The sequence below is a fragment of the Ischnura elegans genome, chromosome 1, assembly GCF_921293095.1.
Source record: "Ischnura elegans chromosome 1, ioIscEleg1.1, whole genome shotgun sequence".
Classification (NCBI taxonomy): domain Eukaryota; kingdom Metazoa; phylum Arthropoda; class Insecta; order Odonata; family Coenagrionidae; genus Ischnura; species Ischnura elegans.
This window is the reverse complement of record NC_060246.1, coordinates 82,098,485-82,124,883: the sequence shown is the minus strand read 5'-3', so window position 1 is coordinate 82,124,883 and position 26,399 is coordinate 82,098,485. Positions and strand designations below refer to the sequence as shown.

General features: G+C 40.4%; 1 long non-coding RNA gene across 1 annotated transcript in view; it reads right to left on the bottom strand.

Annotated features, from left to right (window-relative positions):
* Positions 1-5,346: 5,346 nt before the first annotated feature.
* LOC124153251 overlaps positions 5,347-26,399 on the bottom strand; it is a 182,549-nt gene continuing 161,496 nt past the window's right edge. The window contains exon 3 of the long non-coding RNA XR_006863611.1: positions 5,347-5,423. This is a non-coding gene — a long non-coding RNA (uncharacterized LOC124153251). The remainder of the gene's footprint in view (positions 5,424-26,399) is intronic.

Genomic DNA, 26,399 nt, shown 5'->3' with positions numbered 1-26,399 from the left:
CACAGACGACATTTTAAAGCCATGAACTAGTGCGAGAAAGGCGTATATTAAATCTCAACAGCAATAACCCTCGTCACTAAAACAGACAGAGAACTATGAAAACGAGTGAGTGCCTGAATTAATCTTACGCCTTAAAGCCGATTCTAGCAAAATGGACCAAGGTGAGGGCAATTTGCTCCAAAATTGACTCGCGTCTTCGACCAAGCGGAGACATAAACACAGAATGAGAACTAACTACTTTTTATCGCGGGCATATCAAAGATTGTGGTTCCAGTGTCCATTTCGAATCAAACTTCCGGTATTTGGTATTTATGAGCAATTACGCGGGCGGCGAGCGGAGCAAGATGTCTTGAGTGGATAGCTGCTGTTGGTTCCTCACTTCCCACCTCTCCACCCACGCTGGCCAAACGTCTGGGGAGAAGGAGCTGGTTAAGCTGGCGGTAATCCCGCGGTTGAGCTGCGGTGTTGTTAAGTAAGGTGACAGGAAGGTGGGTATCTCGCATCTCTCAGCTGTGTTCGTGGTGGTGCAGGGTTAGATATTAAGGGTAGAAGATGCAGGGAGAGATTATGATGAGAAAATTTAAGATTGAACGGTAACGAAAGCGGTGCTAGGCGACACGACCGCGAATCAGATTATCACCAATAATTTTAAAGGGGAACTGGTAATTTGCCGACTGGTAACAAACTGCAGGAACGAGTAAATAATAACGTATTGATAATTGATATAATGTATGATATTATAAACATATTACTTCACGATATGCAATTATTACCCCGATATGGGCACAGCTACTATCATATAATAAAATAAATATCGATTTTTACTTGGATTTTCATGCATCGGAAGAAATGCGCAACAGGGCATGCGTAAAAAATGCGCAGGTAGATAGTTTTTTGTCAATGTTAGATCAATCATATGTTTTGGGGAGATTGCAGGGCATGATCGAATATAATGGAGCTTTTTAATCAACAGGAGTCTTTCAATGATACCAGGCCAGGTCATTTCAGAGTTGCATTTAATGAGCATTGGTCATTCTAAAACTATTTTCCATGATTGCACATACGGTTAGTTTCAACGGATTTCATTCACTAGTTCATACTTAACAAAGGCCTTCCTGTGTAACTTTTAATCACAAGTTTATTATTTCATAACGTGTTATTTTGAAAACTCCTCCCACCTCATTCTCTATCCCATGAAGCCCACGATAAGCCTATACATAATAAAATTACAAGTCTATAGTAAGATTCAGTAAAATCGTCTATAGTTAGACGATGGAATATTTCTAACACTTTTTAACCGGAAGTAATTCCCATGGATACACCAGCAATTGTATGTACGTGGATACATTCGAGTGTTGTACGAACAAGATAACCGATGTCATACACTGGAGTATGACGGATGTTCAAATGAATCCATCTGAGTCACAAAGGAAGAAATTCACTCCTATATTCAACATGGAAGGGTAACTTCATCGAGCGCGCGCATGATGAAAACTTCTGGTGTTACTTAGGTCCTAGGCTTAGTACATGTGATGAATTTGCAGACCAGATGCGGACACTTGGTTGCACCATTTTTCCCATGAAAATTATCTGTGTTACATAGCAAACATGTTCGATATTTGGCGGGCGAAAAAACGCAATGAGAGTCAGGTCAATTGCGCAACAGACTTTTCATATTTACTATTCATTTCACGTTTCTCGTAATCAAAATTTTCTGATTTAGCTCGTAGTATTATACTTCTATTCATATAAATTATTTGACGGATATTTTCGGTAAACTACAAACATAATATACGCAGCCTTAAGGAATAGACATGTAAATGCTTGCTGTGATATGACGCAGGTCAGAGGTTTTCGATTGTTGATCTCAGTACGCTCTGCCAATTTCCTCTCACCGGGTACATATTGTATCAGTCCAGAACGCGCGAAAGGGTCATGGAATCTTCTTAGAACTGACTCACGATACATTTTGGCGGCCGCAAGTGTTCAAACAAAGACCTCTAAGTCTCGTGCCTGATTTCTGTTGCCCAACTTACTTCAAGGAGGCGAAGCATGAACAGGAATGATATGTTATCATGTAGGAGGCAGTCGAAGAAGGGCATGCTGTAAGGGAAAGGTCACTCAAGCAGCGAACGATCCTAATAGTTAATGAAGGGAGAAAGAAGGATACCTGAGAAAGCGTATGGCTCTTGACGAAATAGAGTTAAGTGGCAGAGGGTTGAGGAGGAGAGAAAATATCTAGCCCGGGTGGAGAAAAGGAAGCGGTACTTGAGACACAGAATGAAGCAACAACGGGGGTAAATATGTTAGGCTTATGGCAATTTTTCTCGTTGGGTCAACTTAAATGTTGCGCGTTTTGCGCCCCGAAGGGTGAAAAATAAACAAATTGGTCTCAGAATCGAAGTGAATTCCACAAAAAAACAGGCGCTATATTTACACAGGTCTCTGTCCATCTCCATCTCTGCTTACAGTTGAGCTCAGGCTCGCTTTCGCGGCTTGTGTATTTTGGTCAGTTGTTTTGCGAATGGAACACCATTTTCCGATTTTTCGATGGACAACCGATACGAGAAAGTGCCGAAACCCCCATGGCACCAAGTAAGAAAACAGGGCTGAGGCCTTCACCGAGAAGAGAGAAGGCGTATAGCAGGGGGTTGAGGGGGGCAGGAGGGTGAGGGGGATTGGGGGGGAAGTAAGCAGGCACATCGATCTCGACCTCCGGGATGGGCACCCCCTCCCCCCACCCCCCTCCCACCTTCACCCTTACGTTTACCTCCCCTCTACTGCCTCACTCACTCCACTCCTACCACCGATCCCATCTGGCGTATTTTCTTGTGCGCCATGAGCTCCTTTTTCGTCAATTATTATCAGGATGTGCACATTTCATGAGGACTCAATCCTCTAAGAGTGATCCGTTGCATTGCGTCATGAAAGGCGATTCGGGTTCTCCAGCGAGTCACAGCTGCCATGTCAACCATGACCGAAAAAACCCGGCGGAAAACTCATTACGAATCTTATTGAAATTATATTGAACCATAAAAATATTTTTTTCAATACCTCATAGGTCAACAATGATGGCGCATTGGACGCGGGGAAGAAGGGTGCCTTTCCGTTTCCACCCCCTCCCCGCATCTTTCTCTCCTCCACCCCCTAAGTCCCACCCCCGTCCCTCCTTTTTCCACCTTCCCTTGTAAATCTTCCCCCAACATTCTCCCTTCGCCCACGCCACCCTACCTCCCTGTCTCCCACCCTGGGATTCCTTTTTCCCGCCCGATACCAGCCCTCTTTCTCTTTCACATCAAAAGGGTATTCGTCGTCCTGCGAGTGCGCGAGGAAGCAGGGGAAATGGGGACAGATTGGGGGCAAAAAAGAGGGTTCGGGAGGGATGGAAAAGAATACACGGTGAGATTTTAGAGTGGGGCATGGATTGCGCGGGGCGTTGCTTGAAAGCACCAAATTTACATTCAAGGCGAGCCAGGAAGGAGAAATAATGGGGGAGGAGTATGTAGGCAGGCATTTGGTGGAATCGACCGACAGCTTAGGTAGGTTGCCTCACAGGAAAGGACAGGTAGGGAAGGAAGGGTGGAGAGAAACCCGGCGTCTGTACAAGGCTTTTTTTTACGTCAGGCGTCCAGAGGACCCCGGCTTAACTTCCCATTAAACGAACTTCGTGAGTGTCATGTCTTTCCTGGACAATCGTATCTTCTTACATGGCTGTCATCACGGCTTCCGGAAAGGTAGATCATGCGAAACTTAGCTCGCGCACTTTATTCATGACGCTCTTAAATCTGGTGAAAATTAAACACAAGTTGACGCATTATTTTTAAATTTTAAGAATGCTATGGGCACGGCACCTCAAATTTTTTTTAAAAAATTACAGTCATGTGGGTTAAACAAAAGATCAGTTAACTGGATATATGACTTTCTAAGTGATCGTAAGCAAAAAGTATACCTGTGAAAACCCATTCGCATACTTTCAGATTTCAGAGATGACTAAAAGTGTTAAATTCTGTAAAGGCTGGCAAGAATAAGATTATCAACCCTGAGAAATATTATTTTTGAATGCTTCTTCAGTACAGACAGTATAGAGCTGAGACGAGAAAACGGAACGATGCTAAGCAGGTTGCTTCAATGATAATGATACCTAAATTTGAACCAGGAACCGCTCGGTATCTCTGGTACTCCAAGCCTAACAAACGAATTTTAACGCTCCTGCCTTTATGACCACCATACTAAGCGAAGTAAATGACTTCATTTGTTGGTTGATTTGATTATCTAAGAACTTATTCATAGTTCTTGGTAAGGATGCTCCCTCCTTCCTTCCACGGCAGACTCCCGTGGCTATATATCGCATGCACTAGCGTGTCTGCCCCCACGCTATTGCCTATACGACCTTCTGGCATCCAGAAGAATTCGAGGACATATTTACGCGGAGGGACGAATGGGACCGGTCACCACAGCGAAACAAATATAACGGCAAAAAATTACTTACATTCTGTCCAAAGAAGTCTATTACATACCAATAAAGCTGTGAGTAATCTACGCTGTCTTGAAAAGAGCCACTGTAGGGGCACCTTGACAGAACGCTCCTCTCCCACTCGACTGGTCATTTTTTGCCACTTTCCGTGGTCAATTACTCGGTTAATACTTAGGTTATTATCTTGAAACTTTCAAGCACAAATTAGAACTCTAACATAAATTTACACATAAAAAATACTTAAGTGAAATTTGCAAAAATTAAATGCAGGAAAATATTGAAAAAGTTCTATTCTACAATCGCTGAAATTTTTTAGATGATAGTTTGAGTTTTTTTACAGTCATTTGCCGCGAAAAAAATATCGGTCAAGCAGGAGTGGCGCGCCGTCTTTTATTAGAGTTTAGAGATTTCCCCAGACCTATTGTTATGCTCGTCTGTCCCACGTGTCAATTCTTGGGTACGCAACTGAATATGACAGTGGGTGATTGATATTTCTTTGTTGTCGACCCCCAAGCGGTCAAGGACGTCTACCGTGGTCGCCAGAATTAGTCACCCTGACGTTCATTAGAGATTTTTTTGTTGTAATTTCCACCTCCCCTCCGGATGAGAGAATTTAATTAAGAGCACTCGCGAGGTTTCCGCCCCGGAACAAGGGGTCCGTCTGATTGGAAAGCGGCGCTGGGGTTCCTCCCTCTCTAGCCCGGGACACTTAATCCGACGGGCGTTCGTTTCGCGTCGGTTGGGAAAATGGTCCACACAGGAAGCGCTTGATTAATTAAAGATGCTTTTAACATCCCATTTGATCCATTTGACCAGCCCGCAGGCAAGATGTAACTCTTTACTTCCAGGATAAATGGGTGTGAAATATTTACCTGAGAGACGCCTAGGTTACGTCTTCGGCACAAAGAAGCAAACGGCTCTGAGGGTTCTGCAATTACCGTAGTGGAATCTGGTGGAAAAAAAATTATATTAAAGATAATTTCTAACACCCACAAAGCATAATTTTAGCATTCTTCTTTTTCAGTAATATTACAGTTACATTCCAACCACATATATCAACCTTCTGATAGATTTTATTTTAAGGTAATCTAAAGGTATTTTAAGGTAATCTAAATATAAAGGTAAAACCTCGGATTAGACAAATTTATATTCTTAGTGCTCTAAATATTCATGTCACACTCACCGAAACATTTGAAAAAGGAAATCACATGTCTCTCATTACCTAAAAGGTGCAAACTTCCCTATTTGTCACATCACCATCGTTGATCTCACTTCCTTCATCACCACCCCCTCTACACATGCTATCGAATCTATAGATACCGTTTTCATTATTTTGGAAAGCAGGTGGTTTTTTTTCTCATTTAGATCAGTAGATACGGAATGCACGCTGAGAAAAAAATTGTGGCTGCCTTTATCAAAATTTATGCAACTGAAAATTGATATCATACGTAAAATTTAAGGGATGAAATATGAATTCATAAGCCTTAATTCTATGGAGGAAAATGCAGCTGGTCCGAAGAGGCAATATACCCGCGATCAAGTCTCATAAATCTCTCCCTTACTCTCGGAGGGCATAATTGGGAGCGGGAAGAATTCAAGCAAGCACTAGCTCAACCTTCATGGCCTACATCTTGACTATTTGTCATCTTCCTTAGTCGTCCCCTTCAATGAATTGATATCAAGTACAGCATGCAGGATGCCTTCATACGACTGCAATTTAGTAAAATATTTATAATGCGCGCCACAGCCCCTTAATTGCGCATAAAACCCACTCGCCCCATTTTCTTAAATAAAATGGATTCCATAGATTTTTGCACTGCTCTTTCATATTTCGTGCGTTTTCAATTGAAACCAAATACTCTCTAGCGAGAAAAAATTACTCAATAGGCTAGACTAGTCTCCTTTAGCTGGCGCATACCTATGTTTTTGGTATTTGACATGATTTCGATTCAAAAACCTCAAAAAAACAATTAGGATATGAGACTGATGCTTTGAGATGAGACTGTTGCTATAAGAGGAAAACTTAAAAAATAGGGGCCAAAAAGAATCAGATGGGTGAAGCATGCCTTATGTTATTTTTGGAAAACGTACATGGCGATTCCTATCATTCTAAATCTATAATATTGGCCTTTTTTAGTAATTTATTTAATTATTTACTTCTTCAAATCACTATCCCTTGTTGCTTTTAAACACAAATTTTACTTTAGTAATATAGAGTCGTAATATAGTTGATCGGTGTCAAGAGGGCCTCAGGGAACTGACTAATAAAAGAATTTCACCAGAAAACGAACTAATTGTTACTTTGGCGAAAAATTCTAATTGTTCCCTCTTATTATGCTCGATCGACTTTTTTTATATTAATTCGACTCTTAGAGCTATATTTTATGTAAATTACGTTTGATAGTCCGATAAACTCTACAGAAATGCGAGTCACTGCGTAAAACGTATGAGCATTAAAACTTAAATGCAAGCTCCATAAAAAAACTACTCATAAAAAGTGTGCGATACCATAAATTACATCATAAAGTTAAACCCAATCACCTTTCCATACTATTTTATAAAATATTGCAAAAATAATGATTTAAATGAGATAGATATAGTAAATTACTTATGGCGATGATGTAAGAAGACACCTCTTTAATAATATTCCACCCTTTAATTACATATACACCGACCTACGTTTCAAAGGGTAACCGTCATTATCAAGGAGTTCAACAAATTACTAAAGAGGTATTTGCTTCCATCATCAGCATTTCAAAATTCTAAGAGATATATCTAAGTCAATTATTCATAAATTCTTCCGAAAATTCGTAATTTTTTAAAATGCGTCACAATTGAAAAAGAATGATAGAAATACAAGTATCCATTGAATAATCTGCAAACTATGCAGCTTTACCTTTATTTTAGCCACGAAAGGATTTCACATGCGAAAGCAGTTTTTGCAAAACGAAACCAACGAAAAGTTTGGTTAAAGCAGTTGTTTTGAGTTGCGTGGTGCTGGCAGAGCATCCCAGACTGAAATTTGTATAGTAGCAAGGAGCGTATACACAGGCGCATCCATCCCAGGGCACTCGGAAGGAGGAGGCGCAGAGAGCAAGAGGGTAGGGGGTGAGGGGGCGTTAGCACGTGGATCGTATGCTAGGGAGGAGGGCGGAGATTTGGGAGGAGAGAATGGGAATGGAATTGGGAGGCGAGATTGACCCATCAGTGTAGGTATATATTGATGCGCCGCCTCGTCCACGGCGGCAGGGCGAGCGAATGTGAGGGACGACGGGCCGCGATGGGTGCGCGCGCCGAGGCCCTAATGAACGCACGGGCGCCACTCTCGGGCTATGAGCGGAGGAGGCGAGGGAAACACGAAGTAGATGAATTACGGGACAGAAGAAAATTCTAGGAGTGGACTAAGGAGGCAAGAAAGGATTCATGTTCGTAGTTTTTCTTCGAGGTAAAAGGTTAGCAATCTAGACCCGGCTTACTTTCCGTCTCTTCATATCAAGGGAAGAGGCCGATGAAAAACCAGGAAAGTCTCTCCAAATGTTGTTTCAAAAAATAATCCTAGAGAATTGCTTTGTTAAACGATTCATTGGACATAGAGATAAAATAAACAGGGGAAGTGAAAAATTAGGAGGCACAAGTATAAGCATAGCGAGATACACCCATGCAGCAACTTTTAATACCCTGAAAGAAGAGAAGTCCGGTTCCCACACTTTGCCATCTAAATAAATTTTTTAGGCAAAAAGATTAAACCATACTTTCTTCTGAGGTACGCTTGGAAGGCGTTCTTGGGGTGGATCACGAAGGCTAAAAGACGGGTTTCGGTAATTTCTTCTGGAAATAGTCGCAATATGATGATCACTCTGCGCCATAGTTTGCTGTTGACTTCATTGTATTAAATACATGAGCCGATAAAGAAGAGACTCAGATAATTTTTCAGCTTGTTTCGAAAAATATATTATTGACATTAGATGGAAAGACAAAGAGATAAAAGAGGAGGCATGAACGACCGCAAAATTTGCTGGAATCGCGTAGTTTCGATAAATATAAGTTTTACCGGCCCTCTTGGAAAGAAATAAATTTCTGCAGAGGAAGTAGAAAGGGAAAATGGCTTTGTAAATCAGGAGGCTAGAAAATGATTTCATTTGCCGTTTCCCTCCCGAAAATTTGCTGCCCCGAGGTGATCCTATTCTCCTAAGGCATACGAGAAAGAGAACCAGTTACGTTCCGACACCTCCAGATTATTGCTTGAAAATAATACTGAAGATCCGTTATAAGATAAAGTAAATAATCAGCAAGAGTTATGAAATAAAATAAGAATGTATTCGGTAGAATTTATTTTTTCAACGGGGCCATTTACTAGTGGCGAGAAGGAAGTAAATTCATATTTAAAGAGTAAACAATGTAATGTAAACACAAAGATAGGCTTAGGAAATAAGTTCAAACATGATATCCAAGAAATATGATGACCGAAGGGAATATATTTGCTGGAAAATGTGAGTTTTCTCGGCATAGACAAAACGAGAGAGTATGAAAGTGCGGAGCTCGATTATTGCTCGAGCCAGATCGGAGAGACAGGAAGAGGAAGAAGAAATTAGATGGAGGAGGAGCTGATGGACGGCCATTGCATCATTTTCCAGTCGAAGAGTTATTGCGCCGAGGGGAAATTCAGTGTGATTCATAGTTCTGCCAACGCAAGATAGGTGACTTCAATCTCGGGATATTGGGACCAACGCAAAGGAAACCTAGGTTAATGGAGGGAAATTCTATGGGTAGCGAGTAGACGATGAATGTACAATGCAAACCTTCCCATTTGCCATTAATCGCTCCAAGGCATCAATCCAGGTAAAAAAAAATACTTCCTATCGCAAACGAAAGGGCTTAGCGAAAGAAAAATAACCACCATAAATAGTGCTTTGTTTTGAAGAAAGAATTTGAGTCTTTTGCTCTCCAACAACAGAATTAATTTTCAATCGACTTAAAAAAGCACGGGCCAAATTTTTGCCACTTTTACTTTATGAGAATGTTTACCCAGTCGCATGTTGCTTGTAATTTTCGGAGAAAGATATTATTTCGCTCAGAAAATTTAAAAAAAATCATAGATGAAATATTTAAAATTGTATATCTCTTGAACAAACCCTCACTCTAATGCTGGAGAAGTACCCGATTCCCAGGCTATTACGGAGTATGATCTCCGACGAGCTTGCCAAAATATCATTAGCTAACGAGATGGAATGTAAACAAGCCAACCAGTTAATCTTGGGATGATTCTGAAAACACGTCTTAGGGAATCTATTCAGTGCCTTAACGGCAGAACACGGGCCGAAAAAGCATTTAGCTGATTCAATAGAGATTGAGATAAATTAGCCCTAGCAGCTTCAAACCCAAACACTAATACCCTCCCGCTGCTGTGTTTCCATAAATGGTTCATCATTCCTATCTCGCGGACTACATAAGGATAACATCACCACTGAGCGCAAGTAGATCTAACTATAAGTGAATTAAAAATCTACATTACGAAATCCATCCTTTGACAATGATAGATTTTAACAACGATTATCGAGTTTTTATAAATGAAGAATCCTAAATTTTTGTGCAAAGAGCAAATTTCTATTACAGTATAGAACTTGGGTGTATGCAGGGCCATAGCGAGCGGTGGGTGTGGGGTCTGGAGGTTCTAACTGCCTCCAAATCCCCCTTCAAATGAACACTAGAAATTTTCCATCGCAACAAATGAAACCATCTCGAAAAATTTTCTGGCTGCGGGCTTAAAACGCGGTGATTAAATGTGTAACTCGTTAAACTGGGGTGAGTTAGAAAACTACTCATTTTGCTATTCACTTTTCTGATGCGATATCAACAACCTGCTAGTGACCAATAATATTAATGTGGTACACTGAAATGGGTCAGTACTCTGTTTCGATCTTTATTAGTCGCCTATTGTGTTCATGCCTCAGACTTTCATGCTGACAGCCGGACATTAAGCTTGCTTACGGTGGTCTGAGAAGTGGAGAAGAATTTTCTCAGAAAATATGTTCGTTTCTTTTCATTTCAAAGTAGGAGATACATTCTATAAGTTGAAGTAAAGACTAAAATTCAGAGAGAGCAGTAAAAAGGCAGAATCACCCGACAAGCTTACCGCTTATAATTTGGAAAGATTCACCTGGTATTCATCACCTTGGAGGGCAAATTAGAAAAACTAAATCCATGCAGTACCTCTCCCTAATTTATCGTCGATATGAAGCAGTCAAACAAGCAATTGACTTATGTTCTAATGTGTGCACAGTAAGTAAGTGCACATATTCACCCCATTGTTGATATCTGTTTCCTGCTGAGTGCGTGTCCGTGCTACCGTATTGCATCATATCATCTCGGAAGCGGAGAGTATCAATGTAAACCTAAGGAATAACGACAGTATTTGTAGACGGATTTTTAGGGGCGGGAAATAACGCATTAGTGAACGAAATTTTGACTAAAGTAAAGCCTATTTGAAATGAAGAAATGCAAATGTTCAAGTTAACTGAAATTTAAAGTATGCATTTCTGAAATAGGTATGAATTTACTGCTCTCAGCCTTGTTGAGGCATCCTCTTTTAAATCAACCGAGAACACGATTCTCTAAATTGGACCATGGTGGCTTGAGCGTAAATGAGGAGAACAGCAAATCGGCAACGAGAACAACGACCAATAAACTACGACAGCAAGTCCACTAATTATTTTCGTCAAATAGCTTAAGGACAATAAAAAGTATAAACCCAGGAAATGATGGCGAAGCGTCGAGTGTGCTGTGTAAAAGCGAATGAGTTATAGGAGGCGTGATTAATGGCTTTCTGGAGCGATTCATCATAGAGAGTGTTTTTTTTACCTCATTTATATCTGTTTTCTTTCCCACCAAGTATGCTTCACGGAAAGTATTATCATCAAAAATGAATTTTTGAGTAGAGGGCTCCTTTGTTCGCGAAGTATGGTAAAAACGTTTTCCGGTCCTGCCTCTACGCCTTCTCCTTTCTCATCCCGTCCTCAATTTACTTTTGGCGTCAGTTTCCTTTAATTACGCGGCTAGAGTGCTGCATAAAATATGACAGATATACATAAAAAAGAGAGTAAACAGAACACGCGGGCAAAATATTCCATAAGGATTAAAAATTTTTTCCAGCAAAATTATTTTTCCACATTATATACCAACAAGAGACATTGATTTTTCTCATTTACCACGTTTTTATGATAAAAATATCACTCACTATCGTGTAAAATATGCCTCGTGACGGCTGAAAGGTTGCTATCCTATTACTTCCTTTCCTTTCACGATCTCGTCTAATTAAACGTCATTATGCGATATTTTCATCGATTCTAACATAAGAGGCTGTCCGTATACTGATATAAAGAATCTTGAGATTACATGATTGTCACTCTCATCAAACTATGTGATAAATAATAGGTAAGTATTCATGAAGCCCAAGTGGTTCGTTTGCCATCTCTAGTTTCGTAATATCACTAGCAAATTGTGTCTCCTTAACAGGAAAATAAAAATAATAAAATATACAACTCCGCTCAATTTTGAGTGGTAATTATTCAGAAATTACTTACTTCAAGGGGCGAATTGATTCACGGAAACTTTTCATGATGGATTGTTCAATTCATTCCCTCCTCAGTAGCGCGCACAATTTTCAAAATAATCCACATCTCGTATGCTTTGATGTATATGTAATACGGTTGGTAAACGAGAGTAAATATTTCTTTCAACCTTTATAAATCCCTCATTAAAAATATACACTGAAGAGTTTCGTTTAGAATATTGAATTTATCATTCCAGAATATTTTCTGGGAATCAGCTTCAAGATGAACACATAATATGAGCAGTGAAACAAATTGTTATTTTCTAGGAATTCTATCAATACAAATTTTTTTCAGGGAAAATGTTTCACTCAAAAAAAGTACTTCATGATACAGGTCAGAATTTTATTATTATTTCAAATACTGTTAGGAGTTCAATGCGGACAATCAGGGAGAAGCGCATAGAATATCGATTCCGATATTTTTTTGAGTTTTCTTTCAATCCGTCCATCAGTTTGATCGAATGATAATAATTCCATCCCCAAACTCGAACATTCAATCCTCTTTTTTCTGAGGGAGTACACATAGTGCTAACGTGTGGGTTGTATACTTGATCCCAACCCTATCGCATGAAAGAAAGATTGTGGTCCCACCGGACTTAAACCTCGCTCCATCACTTCGTCCATTGCATCTCAATCTCCCTTTTTTGCGGTTTTCCTCATTTATAAATCCATATATCCAACCTGGGGGAAAACCGTACGGTTGTAAGTGGTTTAAAAGTAGTTTTCACACAGCACGGTCCCGTCGTACGGTGAGAGACTTCAGTTGAGCATTGGCTTGATTCGGATGTGCACCTGTCTGTGTGTACTGCGTAGCTAAAATGGATCGAGAACAAGCAATTTTTTAAATTTATTATTATCTATCGATGACATCAAAATCAGGTTTCGGCGCCAAACAAACTCCAAGCATTTCACGTCGCATTTCTATATTTAAATACTGCAAGAGTCTTGTCCCACAACACAGGCTTAGATTCTACCAAAGATATAAGCACCTGAGCGTCAATTTCATACATTTTTCCACAGTGAACTGAGCAGCGTGCACTCGCTAGCGAACCAACCGTACAACTGAAACCGGGCTGTGTAAAAGGGGCTGTTTACTCCAATGCGCTACTACTGGCTACTACGCAGTTCGACGGGGACGGCGCCCGTACGGTTCTAGTGGCAGACGGCAGCTGCATCACGGCGAGAAATCGTCGCCGTATCAGTGTGAAAGCTCCCTTCCATCCCCGTCCCGTTTTCTTCGAACGATATTACTGCTCTCATTCTATTGCATTCACTGCCACCCGAAGTTTTAGACTCCGCCGTGCCCAGCCGGAGCTGCTTTTTTGGACTTGGTGACTCTCACCATATTTCCCTCGCCTGATCGAGAATAATTATGGGCTCAAGAATCGATTATAACCATTTTTGGATCGGGGGTTGGGAAATGAAGATACAAGGATAACTTGTTGAGGAGATTTGCCATCTCAAAATAGGGTAGTTTCCTTCATCAAAGAAAACGAAAGGCGTTGATTGCGATTCGTTACCCACCATTAGTGTATTCATAATATACAAATTATTTGCTTTCAGAAATACCGGTTTAGGCGAATGGCAATGGTCAATTTTATCCTCATTTGAAAAAGGCCAGATTGGCGACCATGCGATTCCACTCCGCGTGACGTCACAGGGACCTAGTTTCTATACGAGTAGATAGGAGTTTTACATTTTCCGAGATTACTAATGCATGCATGAGGCACAGCCCTCAGGGAAACATCTCTTAATAATCACACATTAAAAATACCAAAGTTGGGAAAGTTTCCTTCGTTTGATAGGGGAATAATAATCCTTATTTAAGCCAAGCGCTACCAGCTAGCAGGGTACTCAGCTACCCTCTAGCATCCTGCGTCGTATCAGCGCTCAAAGCCTCGCCCCAAGGTCACCTCACTTGCGGCAGCGGGAACCAGAACGACGTCACACGGAGATTTCCCGGCATTCATACTTAGCCGTCGCGTTTTCGCGCGCTTGAAAATTTTCACTTTTCATTCAATCGCGAAAAATAGATATCGTCAATTAAAAATCTAAAAGCTTGAAACACATACTCCAGGAGTAATAATCTTTCGATTTTGGCAAGAAAAAAATAATAGGAAACCACCCTATAGGGAAGTGCACTAGTGTTTCAAATGCACCAAACACATTTTTTAAATTAGAGTTCAGAATAACATAATGTCGTAAAACCACAGTTTAAATCCTAATAGTGAATACTTTATTCGAGATGACCGTCTGAAATATGGAAAAATTCAAAGGCCGCGAAAACGGGTGTCCATGTTGAATATTGGCCGTGACGTCACAAGGCAGTAGCAGAAGGCAGCTTCTACACCGTTTAGTTCTACCACTATTATTGCATAGAAAAATTACAGAAGTTGAGAGTATCCGTTTTTTGCTGTCATAAAATATCTTCAGAATATATATGTGGCTGCTTCTTTTTTGAGTAAACGACTTCATCATTGCGTAATATATTAATATTCATTTACGTGTCAACTTCAACTTTGGAAAGAGTAGTACGAATAGCACATTGAATCTTTAATAAATGCATGATGGCATTTATTTTTCGCTGGGTATATTTTGACACAATGCCGTTTATCATGCCAAAACTTTTTTTGTAAGAACCGAGTCAAACTAATAAACCTATTTCAGACGTTTGCTGCAAGACTTATTCGTTGCGTGTATGTATTCACGCCGGCCGGAACGTTCGCCCTTCGCAACTAGAATCATGGGATGTTAGCCTTATTTCCGAGCTGGCTGGTTGTTGCAATGGTTCGCTGTCCAGGATGGGTTCAAGAAAAGATAATCTTGGTTGGGAGAAGGAAAATTCCAACGATTTATGAATGGTATACCAAACTTTGATGTATTTATGGTTACTGAATTTTTGAATAAGGAGGACAGGTTCAACGCTCCATAGAAATGCGAGACGTTAAGGCTAACAAGGGGAGACCGCGTACCTTGCTGCATCTTTCTAAATTAGGGCGTTAGTTAGGCTGTAAATAATTAATTTTCATGCGTTACTTTTTACAAGTTATATATATATATGCAAAATGTCCACTATTCTTAAAAGGTCGGTTGGGGTAGTGGTAGCGTGCACGATTCATGGTGGGATAGATCTCATTCGAAGGACCGTGGTTCAAGACTGTGTTGTGGCATTATTTTTTGTTATCTTCATTGTGATCATACGGCATCAAGTTTATCATTAATTATAATTGCAGCAATCATTGACATGAGACAATTTTTTTATCATCATTATGGCGTTTAGGTATTTTAGCAGTGTCATTACAAACGCAGAGATACGATGACTACAAGGGTTGGTGTGCGCTAAAATGTTAATTTTTTCTTTGCTTATCCTGACCAACTTCCACATTAAAAATGAAAACCACTCTTGCAAGAGCACATACCATTAAAGGCTCGCGGCAAGCAACAATATGCGTACAGGCATAATTAATAAGAACACAAAGCGAATATAAATTACCATATATCTCGAACACTTGTAATTCACATTACTCCAAAGGGAGTTTACTTACTCAGTACATACCTCAGTACCTTGTACTCAGTACCTACCAGTTTACCTCAGTAGCAGTGCTAAAAGAACCATTCTGAAATATAATTTCAACTAACAAATAGGATGAAATAAAAGTTGATGACCCTGGACCGGGCGCGCTGGCGTATAAAATACGTCAATCTTTGAAAACCAAGGATTTCGACATTGTACGTACATTCTGGGCTATAATGGTCTCGTGTATTCTTACAATGTACTTTGACTGCCTATATTGCGAGTTTTCAAAGTTCGAGGTATTGTAGCTAATTTTTTGGATCAGCAAGATGAACCCGTGACCAGTGGAGTACAAATTACGCCGCGCGACCTGCCGTGTACCTTTATATCTGTATCGCCTATAAATGTACTAATTTCAACAAATAAAGATTAACTTTAACAAAAATCGTTTGTTATCATATATGCACATATCATGGGCAAAGTACGCATTTTGCCCGGTCGTGTAAAAAAACAGTCGCGCCATAATTCTTTAACCAAACTACTTTCAGTTTATAAATTACGTAGGTCTACGCGGAAGATGCTATATTTTGACTCAACACACTTTCTGATGTGACTGAGGTACCTATTAAGTAAATTATTATAATATAAATATCAATTTGATCTTACAATACCTTCAAATGATCTTCAAAACAGAATATCATCGATAGGTAAGAGTCAGGAGCAGCCTTGAACCATTTATTCCGTATAGCTTGTGCTTAAGGCACGGGAATGAATATCTTCTCCAGGCTTTTGTTTCGACGTCGATATGAAATTGGGAACAAAAAATCATTTATAATTCTATTTTGAATTCATGTTTTCGGTACTAGACGACGTTTTTAGGAAGCAAACTCCATCGATTCCCGGAAACTCTCGCCGCGCTAAAGAAGGCGACGGAATTCAGCGATACTCCACTGGTGACTACTGCCTTGTGACGTCACATCTCAATCAAGATGGAGGCACTGTGTTTCAGCGCAACATGAAATTTTCCGACTTTCAAAACGTTTTAAAGTGCATACCCCAGATGCAGAAAATAAAAGTGACTATGCTAATGTTTCTTTTTTAGGCTAAACTTTCAAATTCAGCAATAAAAAAAAATTAGTGCACTTCCCTATTGTACCTGTGTCTTAGAATATCCTAAGAATTTATTATTAGGTATTATTCAGGACGGAGAGAATCGAATTAAAATCATAATCTTTCAAAAGATATCAAGACAATTGAATGATGAATAAAAATGAAGTTGATCTACAAATGTCACGGTCAGCTGTATGAAATTACCGAGGAATCCCCATTAACAGAAAGGATGAATTTTTATGACCACCACGTTCTGTTTTATGGCCTATAAATCCCAGCATCATATTTCTCTTGCCCGGCAGGGAAGCTATTACTTCGGAGATGTAGTTTTAGTATTTTTCCTGTTTCTTGATTAGTCTGCGGCTACTGCTGGTTGTCCTTGCTGTAGGCGGTATTTAAATATGCAATAGATGTCACCACTTTGGAGTACAGTTTGAGTGCCATGCAGTCTATCGAGGAAGTACAATTCTTAGCTCAGCAACTTCGTTGAATTCCAGACAAGAATGAGATATTTATCAGGAGATTATAGAGATATTTATCGGGAGTTAGCAGTAATATTCCTCGCTAATTATAGCAATGCAAAGAAATATTGCGTCGTTTTGCTTGTGTCTAGGTTTATACATATAATAAAATGCAAGTTAATGTGTAGTAATATCGTATTAAGTAGGAATGGGTATTTTTAATTAACTTGAGCGTTAATAACTACATTGGTAAAGCTATAATTTGAATGGCATGCCATAGTGTGACATGTTAGATTATCTGGGTAAATATATTTTTCGACACAAAACAGAAGACTGTAGTTTTGGTTACGATGGCTCATCTACAACACGATGAAACGCAGAATAGGCTACACAAGGGGCGGAGATAGAAAAAACAAACTGATTAAACTGATTTGTCACAATTTTTTATTCAAACAAAAAAGGTGGAATATGTAAGTAAAATATCCATGGATTAAGAAAAAAATTATTTTTACTGCACCCACTTACTGCAGCAGTAGACGTTAAAATTGAAAAATATCAAAAATGTCAAATCGCCTTTTAAAAAATACTTTTTTATTGACAACTTTAGTACGCTTTTGGGAAACGTATAAAGATCGCCAAATGCTACAGCCATTGGGAATTTTTTTCTTCATGACTCGCATCTACCCTCCCAATCCCTAATCCAGAGCACAAGCTTGATTGCGCCATCACCTACAAAGGCTTCCACCCATCTCCCTCTCCAAATTCAGAGTAATCGCCCCCAAAAACTGCCGAATCCTCCTCTCTCCGAACCGCACCACGGTTTTCAGCCCGATGCCTCTCTTCTCTCCCGCACAGTTCTTCATTATATTTTACTTCCCTCCTCCGTGGATCTCCACAATCTAAGCCCCTTTTCGTCGAACCTGGAACCCCTCTCTGCTTTCCTCATGCATTATTAAGGGGGACCAAAACGGAAATAGTCTTTCCAACGGCTTTACGACCCCGGGCATTAAAAGCGCTTGGATCAGCGCGTGAGTGCGGGGAGTGAGTGGACTGTAGTGGGCACGCGTGATGGAGACTGGTCCTTCGATAATATCGTCTGGGTGGGACATCAGAGAGATTTGGCTTTTCGAGGTGATATTGCTTTGTAGCGAACTTGAAAAAGGCTAGCAGAGATTTAAGAGTTTACTGGAAAAATTAAAATACTATATTCTCTAGAACTCAGCGAGTATGGATCTCTTAAAAGTTATATTCAGGAGATGAACTCCGAAAAAATCATCTTAATATGGAGTTATGCTACTTTCAACAACGAATGAAGAGCTAAAACTTCATTGACCAAATTCTATTTAAAAGTGAAGCAATAATTCACGGAAAGCCCATTGAATAACCTCATTGTGTTTTGTTCTATGAAGCAATTGGAATGAATGGCTCATTTCCATTGAAATGTATTTAGTAATGGCATTGGAATTATGCAAGCTACCCAAAGGGTGTTTGGCGATCTCCACCTAATATGCAGCCCAAAATCGCTTTTCTTGTACTACATTCTGCTCTAAATAATACTGCTCTAAACTACGGGTAAGTGCGGCGTTCTGTTACCACCAAACCTAATTGTCTTGCTTATAACTGCTCCCTAATTTTGAACACTGCTAAGCAATGGACTGAAGGAATCCAGTATTTAAGTAATAAATATGTGAATATCACAGGTATTAGCGGTAAAATTTTACTCACTCACGTGTCATTGGCATTTCATGCATCAAATGCAGCGACTCAGAATTTAAATACAATAAATCTAATTATCGATTCATAATACCTTCAACGTTAATGAATACATATGCTTACGAAAAAAATGTTTTTGTAGTGAAAAATATGCTTTTGAAAAAATATATTTTTGCTGAATGTATATATTTTTCGTGCATTTATCAAACTGTGTCCAGATGCCCTTGGGCATGGCAAATCTTCACTTCATGATAACTTCGTTCCTTTCGATAACTTCGTTCATGATCCTTCACCTTGGGCATGGCAAATCTGTACTTCATGATAACTTCGTTCCTTTGCATTGCGAGACTTAGTTTGAAGGTCCGACATAAGATTTCCTCACTGTACTATTCATAATGCCCTCAAGGTGACCTCTGTCGTTAAGCGTGCAAACGCTGTCAAATATTGATGATCCTTCGGTTATGGAAGGTCACTTTTGAAAATGAAATTTTCTTTCATTTTTAATTCTGTTACATTCCGGGTTTAGGGTCGATGGTCTCCAATACTATTGATCCTTGCAACATTTAAGGCGTTTTAGGAAAAATTAAATAAATTATCACTCCTGGTTTGTGCTACCTCTTTCTGTTGTCATACTTGCCGTCAGTGAGTATGTCACACAGAAATACGTTGCATGACCTAACTTTGAACATGATTGCAAAACAAAGGCTCTCAAACAAAAAGAAGCCCTAAAATGCCATTAAAATGAAGCTCATTCGATAAAATCATTCTGTATAGGCTAATTACTCTGTAGGATTATGATAATACTCTGGAAATCTCAGGAAACAGCGCTACAGTTGAAGTAGACTGGTATGTGCGAGGAGGGGAGAGAGATCAAGAGATTTCATCCTAACATCGGAGTGCGAGTGGAAGAGATAAGTCGCTGTACTCAATCATCACCCAGACTCCCTTTAATCCCCCATTATCACGCAAGATACTCAAAAGTAGGTACCAGTTATCTCCTGTTCCGACCCGCTGGTCTGATTGCCTAATATTTTTTTCTTTTCCCTAAACGAATTCCCTATCCACTAAAGCACTCTCGTGTCGTGAAGTCGACTTGGAACTAGCTCCACGAAGTCAGTGACTCTAAAAGCATTGGTGCAATTCAACTCAAGGGCTCTCATCCGCAAAACACGAGGACAAGTCTCTCCTTCCTAGTCGCGCTCGCTTCAATGGCATAACTCTCACATATAAGGGCGGTAGTGGATTTTTATCTGAAAAGTGGATGTTCCAACAAGTGGCTTCAATGCGTCGCGTCGCGTTGGAGTAATTCATTCCATAGGCGGGAATCTATGGCTATCAATAGGAAGTCTCTGTGAACGGGATTTCTTATAAATGGCTAGTTATTCTGGTAACACACTGTGATGTATTTCTTCGAATGGAAATATTAGTTTTATTGAAATTTGTAGAATTTGAATATTATTTTTCTATGGGGCAAGATTATGTGCACAGCCATCAATGACACTAAAAATTGAGCTCTCCCATCAACTCCCTTCTTTCTGTAAAAAATCAAGGGCTGTATTATCTCCAGTTTCCCTTTGTATGCGTAGATTTATGCAAGTTTACTTCAGTGTCTGTTATGATAAGCATCCTAAGTTTTGATTTCATAAGCGAATGGCCAAATTTAGAGAATTAAGAGATATTTTTGAAAATCCATAACATGAAGTGTATCAAAACTGTCTCATAAGATTTTATATAAATTAACATTGTTTATGTAAACCGTTACCCTTCATCCCTCGCTATTTCCAAAAATATTGCACGCTAATAAGAATTTACTATCCCGTTGAAAATCGTAATTTTGCACCAAAAGTCTCTCAGGGGTACTGCGCAAATAGCATTAAACGCGAGGAAAAAAAAGTATTTTCTCTCAGTCCTCTCGTCGCAATCGCTAGGCAGAGAATGAGTGGGCACGGAGACCGAGAAGTGGAGCAAAGAGAGACGGGCGAAGCGTCATTCCTCGTTTCACAATCCATTTTTTTCACGTTTTTCAAAAATTTCACTCTTTCTCGGGCGCTTCCATTCCCCTCTATGGATGACTAATCGCCCACTAATTGTTTGTTTGGGTGGAGGCATCCTTTGGAGGGGCAGACGTCGCGCGGAGACAGAGGGGAAGTGGTGTTGACACGAGGCCGTGGGAGGGGAGGGGCGGCGAGACAGATAAAGAGGGTGGGGGGGGTCTGAGGAGTTGGTAGTTTTGGCTACGCGCCAAGGGCCTCTCGGGCGTGCAGCGAGTATTGAATGAAGCTAGTGGCCTCTCTCTCTATCTCTCTCTTTCCCTGCTTCACTCCCTCTCCCAGTCATCTCCCACCTTTTGCGAAGAGGAACGAGGTGAGGTCCCGTGTTTGCGGCCGGTCGAGTTTGGAACGAAATGGACGTTGAAAGGGTGCTGAAATGAACGGAAGGGTAGGGGTCGAAGAGGTGAAATGGAAAGTTGGCTAAAATGAGAGTTTTGGAGTCAATGAGGAGTTTATAGAGTCCACGTGAACTGGCCGAAGTATGGTTTGCTAGAGTTTGCTATGCTATTCAGGAGACGGCTTTAAGAGGACGCATTCCTCTCGCTCAATCGGTTGTGTTTTTTTTTGTCGTTTTTCACGACGCATGACCTGTTTGGTACTAAAGATGTCATCTTCAAAATGGCGGAATGTAGAAAGTTGATCTTTGTCGACATTTAATCATATTTCAAACACGAAAATTTTACATATAAAAAAACTGAGGCAAAATTTTGTAATTTTATACAAAGGCGAGCGAAAGAGCCTACTCTAGGTACCCTAAAAATTACCATAAACATGCGTTACATAAGAGGACCAGTCGAGCTGGAGGAATGCCTCTTCTCAATACTTATTGATGCTTCATAAAAATATAAGCCAAAGAGACATGTAAAAAACACGTAACTTGCAGCGAAAATCTTTGTGATCTCAGACAAACGTTCTTTCAGCACTCTACTTGAAACGTTATTTGTATGCAACATGAATGTTAAATATAATTCCTAAGTAACTTCACTGAGACAAAGTGGTCAATTCAAGAAGATAAAATTGATTCACACTTCGGTTTTTTCCTATGTTGGTATCGTAGTGATATGGCCTCTCACCTAATTTGGCACAGGGCAAAAATTTAAATCTGATATACAGCACATTAAGGGAAATCCGCGTTCGTTTAAAATGAACTGTAGACAAGAAACTGATTCCTTCCCAATCTATCGTATGAAAGCCGAAAAACCGTGGGTGTAAAGCTCTAGAGGAGGCTCATAAGAAAATTTTCATGATAATATTAGATAAGTCATAAGAAATGAAAAGTTTACCACTCCTGCGTGCTGGATCAGTTAACGTCACGCATCTGGTAAATGAACACTAAAATAATTTGTTTGCCGGTAAAATGAGAGGAAGTGATTGAATATCAGAGAGTAGTGTCAATAAGGGTATATAACATGCCCATGGACTTTCTCTCCTACCCACTCATGCTAAATATATGCGAGGAAATGGTGGGCGGCGGGAAGGATGAAATTTGTTTTTTCATCGGTTTAAGTAGATCAAGGCGTGGGCCGCGGGTGGTTTTCCTACGGCTGAGACCTTTCAGAGTACAGCACGCCTGTCAATATTTTATCTCGCTGATGACAATGCGATCAGGTTTCTTGTTTGGGTGGGTGGCGCTTATATTCCGCGTCTGGAAGCTTCCCCTTTCGCCTTGTGGGTAGTGAACACAGAGGAAACATATTTGTTTACTATCAGGTTACCTCAAACCTACGGGTAGTTATTCCCTGGAGATGCAGAGCATTAATTTAATGACGTTGACATGTTTTCCTGACACCAGCACGGAAATATTCCTCATATCGTTGTGGAAACAAAACGAGATTTAGCAGCGAGCTCAGCAAAGTTCGACATCAGAAGTTGGAAGGAATTGTAATTGGCTAAGCGGTACCTACTCTCCTTGTATTTTGTCGGCTTTCCAAGTTCAGTATGGCGCTGATAAGTAGAGAAACTCGTAATTATAAGGCTTTTATCCGACGAAACAATTACCGTAGAGTGGGGTGACTTTGTGACTGGTGGGGTGACTTTGTGACAAGGGGTCTATTTTTCGTGTTTTTTTTATCTTGCACCGCAACCGCTCGTCTCATGAAAGAGACGTTCGGAGCATTTTACTTGTCAGACATGCCGCGATATGTTTCGGCAGCCGGATGGAGATTCTCAGCACATATAGTTCTTTCTGACGACCTTGTCTAGCAATACTATTTTTTACTCTTTCGGAAAAGGAGGGAAACTTCACATTGTGAAAACGTTTATGTTAAAGACTTATCTAAAACAGGTATGCAAATTTATTAATGAATATGTAGGGCAAATTATTCTAGAATATCAATTAAATCAAGCCATGTTTGTTGAAAATATGAGATAAAAACTGGAATGCATGCACTTTGTATGGTGACTTTGTGGCACGTGAGCTTGTCACAAAGTCACCACGCCATGATTTTAGGGAAAATTTTACCATGCTTCTTTTGTCTTTGCAACACTGCAAGGAAAATGAAGACCTATTAAAAGACGTGGGGTGCAAGGGCCTAGAGAAATTATTGCAACCACTATATTTCGCCATATTTAGAGTTCTAAAACTGATTTGGCGTGCAATTTTGTCGGATTGGTAACAATCAACGTCCAGTAACCGGTGCACGCCCGTTCCAAAAGACGAATTGGCTAGTCCAGCGGTTCCCAAACTTTTTCTTTCTGCGACCCATTTTAGCCCACACGTTTTAGCCGCGACCCCCCTAAAAATGGTTGTCTAAGTTTAAGTACATAGTTCACTTTATTATTCGCACATCTCGCGACCCCTTTCCGAACGGCCCGCGACCCCCAGTTTGGGAACCGCTGGGCTAGTCTGTTAAAGAAAATGATTGACAAGCTGGAGGAAAACAGTAAAAATATCTCCAGTCAGGAATCAGGAAGACTAGAATTATTCCGCTAAAAAATGGAATTTTTCTGAAGACTTTCGAAGGCCGTCTTGGAAGAGAGCCTGCGTTCAGTACCAGGAATGGTTGGTAAGGGCTTCATAGAAGTGCTAAACAAAAAGAGAGAAGTTACACGATGCCGTGCCCCCAAGAGAAGGAGAAGCGAGGGTCCTTTGAGGTGAAAATTATAGATGAGATATCACCCAGTTCACCGCTTGCAAAAATTCTGTAGCTTTGCCAAAGTATAAAACACCTGTAAATTCAGTAAATATAGTTTTTGATTTGTCGAAGTTGTGACATTATTCTTCTAGCGTACTTTGTAACCCAAAAAATGTTGTCACAAAGTCACCCCTCTCGGTGGGGTGACTTTGTGACAACGTTTTCCCTTTATATAGTTGTTCATATTAAAGATAGAGATTTTTGAGGACATAATCTTTAAAAGGAAGGTTGAAAATACCTTAATACGTCATCCATTTCAGTTTATGTTAAAAATTGATCGGCGCACGAGTGGAAACGTGCAAACCTTGTCACAACGTCACCCCATTCTACGGTACCAACTCCGATCTATCAATCGACCGTTTCTCTCTCTCCTCTGAATAGCCCGACCTAATTGGATCATTGCACATTGCCGTGCTGATAGTTTTATCGGGTGACTTTGTAAGTAATTGCTTTAAATGGTACTAAAATCGCATTAAAAGGCCGGAAATTACGGTTTCAATGGTGTAGTCTCCAGGGAGACTTTCATTGCATTACAGAATCCTCGTATTAGTTTGGCGCTTTTTCCTCCCATTTCATTTCATAAGTATTCAGTAAATTTAAAACTTAACATGAACAGCTTCTATCACATAATTACCCACCACAAAAGAAGTCGCAGAACTGTAAAATATTCTCTTGATCTCACGAAATGAGAAGATCGTGTGTTTAACGTTTTCCGAAGGAGGAGGTCATGGAACTCTGCTCATTAGTGGCCACGTGAACTTGGGTGAATAAGGTGTTCACTCCGTGGCGGATCTATTGTGGGGGGGAGGTGCTATCCCCTTGGACGTCCAATATACACTAGATAGAATGGTAATTTTTGTTCGGACCCGCAACACTTCTGGGAGTTTACTCCACACTTAGTTTTTGTTAAAAATTGATCGGCGTACGAGTGGAAACGTGCAAACCTTGTCACAACGTCACCCCATTCTACGGTACCAACTCCGATCTATCAATCAATCCACTTTACTCCCCCCCCCCTTTGTCCCAACCTGGATCCGCTACGGTAGTCCACTGAGCACATATACATGAGACTGATTTTTATCTCCACTTTTTTTCGCGTAGGTACTTTGCTAAAAGGTATTCATGATTTCGTAAAGTAATACGTCAAAGACATTATCTCCCTGATTGCATTCTGCAGATTCATATATTATGACTTGCCTCATTAAGAAATATTTTCGAGAGTATATTTAATTCATCGTCAGCCCATTAAAACATTGAGTCAGATACGATTTTTCACAGATAATCAGAAAACCGTTAGGCTATCGTCAAAATTCCAGGAATGCAGTAAGATATTTTGGTGTCACACACTGGTGATTTGAGGAATTGCTAAGGAAACATATGATTTTGGCAGTATTCGTTAATCAAGATGTTTAGCAATCACGGGAGCAAATAAATCAAAAGTGCTTTGATATTCGAATGCGAATGCTCCTTTGCAATGGTTCTAAGAGTAAATTTTCACAGCGGGAATTTCGGGGCCCTTCCGGGGTGTATGGAAAACACACTAGGGCAAAGGGAGGTCTGGAAAGTTTTCTGATTTTTTTCTGTTGAAAACGTGAATTTTAGGACTAAAAATAGTAATTTTGTACCATTACTTATAAAAATAGTAATTTTGTGCCAGTATTTATTAAAATAAGTATATAATTTGGATTTGGAGCCTCTTTTTAAAGGCTTAATGAGGGGGTTTATCCCGAAACCCCCCTCGTGGATACGCCACTGCTACGGCCCACCAAATGCTTCCCCTACATTGAAATTTCACCGGGAAGAAAAACCGAAAATTCTACGGCGACGGCGGATCCCACTCGCGGGTGTCGCGGGAGGGAATTCGGCGCGAACGAGTGGACGGGTTGAATGGAGGAGCGATGGGGAAGTCTGAAGAGTTTCCGCGACGGCGATGATGATGATGATGATGAGGGAGGAGGCGTGGAAATGGGAATCCGAGAGTGATGACGGGGGTGGGAGGCTGAGGTGGGAGTGGGCGAGCGAAGATGACAAGGTGGGCGGTCGGCGGAAGAAGAACAATGGGTGCGATAATGGAGTGATATACGACCATTTTGGACGGGGAGGAGGGCGGGAGGTCGTCCCACCGCCGCGACACCCGGAGGAGTCATAAATAAGCTAAACATAGGGTTGTTCCCGAGTATTAAGCCTCCTCTCCAATCGTCCGCCTCTACACGGATGCGAAAATGCAAGAGACCACTCCGAGCGCCTGCAATATGGTGGTTTCCTATTATTTTTTTATTGCCTAAATCGAAAGATTATTACTCCTGGAGTACGTATTTCACGCATTTAGATTT